The sequence below is a fragment of the Galeopterus variegatus genome, unplaced genomic scaffold (genome assembly GCF_000696425.1).
Source record: "Galeopterus variegatus unplaced genomic scaffold, G_variegatus-3.0.2 Scaffold1619, whole genome shotgun sequence".
Classification (NCBI taxonomy): Eukaryota; Metazoa; Chordata; class Mammalia; order Dermoptera; family Cynocephalidae; genus Galeopterus; species Galeopterus variegatus.
Window position 1 is genome coordinate 28109 of NW_007727730.1, and position 2172 is coordinate 30280.

Consider the following 2172-nt stretch of genomic DNA (forward strand, 5'->3'; position numbering starts at 1 on the left):
GTTTTAGTCATGCCTCTGTCCACTGAACTTGACTGACTGTAAATTGTCTGATTTCAGTTTTTTTTTTTTTTTTTTTTTTTTAAAGGATGACAGGTAAGGGGATCTCAACCCTTGGCTTGGTGTTGTCAGCACCACGCTCAGCCAGTGAGCAAACCGGCCATCCCTATATAGGATCCGAACCCGGGGCCTTGGTGTTATCAGCACCGCACTCTCCCGAGTGAGCCACGGGCCGGCCCGTCTGATTTCAGTTTTGATTTTTCAGAAAGATTCCTCCAACTGGAGGAATTGTGCTGTCAGCAGGATGCACCCAGGTCTCTTGCTCCTTTCTTTTGTGACATCAGCAGCTGCCCACATCCAGCAGGGGTGCAGTTTTTATTTTCTAACATTTTATTTTGAAAGTTTTCAAACATACAGAAAGGTTGGAAACATAGTACGGTGAACACCTCTGGATTCTAAAATTAACACGTTTCCACATCGGCTTTATCGCACTGTATCCGTCCATACATCCATTCCTCTGCTTATCCGACCGTCCACCTCATACTTTGGATACAAATCAAAATAGGTGGATGTCTTTTTTTTTTTTTTTTATTGTGGTAAAATATATGACATACATTTACCATTTTAACCATTTTTAAGTGGCATTAAATACATTCACATTGTTGTGTAACCAACACCACCATCATTTCCAGAAGCTTTTCATCTTTGCAAAAAGAAACTATTCCCATTAAACACTGACTCCTAATTCCCCTCTCTCCCCCAGTCCCTGGTAACCACCATTCTATTTTCTGTCTGCATGAATTTGCCTATTTTAGGTACTTCATGTAAGTGGAATCATAAAGTATTTGTCGTTTTGCATCTGGATTCATTCATTTAGCATAATGTTTTCAAGGTTCATCTATATTGTAGCATGTGTCAGAATTCTTACTTAAAGGTGAATAATATTCCATAGTATGGATCTATATATCCCATATTGTCTACCCATTCATCTGTCCAGGGATGCTTGGGATGCTTCCACCTTTTTTATTTTTTTATTTTTATTTTATCCAAACCCTTGATCTTGGTGTTATCAGCGCCACACTCTAATTAACCAAGCTAATCAACCAGCCTATTTTGTTTAAATAATGGCCATCCTGATGGGTGTGAAGTAGTATCTCAATGTGGTTTTGATTTGCATTTCCCGAAAGACTTTGAGCATTTTTTCATATGTTTGTTAGCCATTAGTTTATCTTCTGTGGAGAAGTATCTATTCAAGTCTCTTGCCCATTTTAAAATTGGATTGTTTTTTATTGTTGTTGAGTTGTAGGAATTTTTAGTAATCTGGATGTTAATCCCTTATCAGCTATATTATTTACAAGTACTTTTGATCTGGGTTTTAGTTGCTCTATCAACACTGGGTGGGAGGGCTAGCTGGTTAGCTCAGCTGGTTAGAGTGCAGCCTTGTAGCACCAAAGTCACAGGTTTCAGATCCCCATACCAGCCAGCCACCAAAAAAACCCAAAGAAAATTAAGTGCATGAAAACTGGGTGGGAAATGGATTGATTGGGGGGCAGAGCAGTAGAGCAGCAGAGCAGAGACCTGGTCGGGGAGGACGCTGTAGGTGAAAGAGGAGATGGCATGACCTCAGGGACGGGCAGCTGGAGGAATGCTAGGTACCATCAAGGCCCTCAACAAGGTCCCTCTGTGGAGCTCAGATCAGAGGCCCAGGAGGCAGGTCAGAGACTGAGAGATGGGGCAGAGGGAGGTGGGAGTGCCCTCCTGCCCTCCCATCCCTTCTCTTGGAGGGAAGAGACCAGCTGCCTGGAGGGGGAGAATGGGGGGAACAGGACATGGGCAAAGGCCACTTACAGTAGCATCCTGGAGAGACAGTGGCTCAGGACTCAGCTGTCCCCAAAACACTCTGCCTCTGCACTGCATGCAGGGATTGGGGTGATCCCCAAGGTCTTCAAAGGTAGGGGGTGTCCTCAAGATCCTCAAAGGAAAAGGACCCTACATGAGCCCCTTGTTGATCAACACAGGTCCTGGCACACGTGCCCAGCAAGCGTGGGCTCAGTTCATCTTCATGGTTTCATTCATCTTAGGGCTCCCTCAGCATCACTTCCAAATCTCTCATTTGCCCCCTGGGAATGTGGAAATCTCACATAAAGCCCTTGAGGCTTTTCCAAGAAATCCCCC

The 2172-nt window shown here is 44.1% G+C and overlaps 1 protein-coding gene across 1 annotated transcript in view; it reads left to right on the top strand.

The window, feature by feature from the left end:
- Positions 1-2172, top strand: part of ICAM3 (intercellular adhesion molecule 3) — a 13527-nt gene that overhangs the window by 3109 nt on the left and 8246 nt on the right. The window lies entirely within an intron of this gene.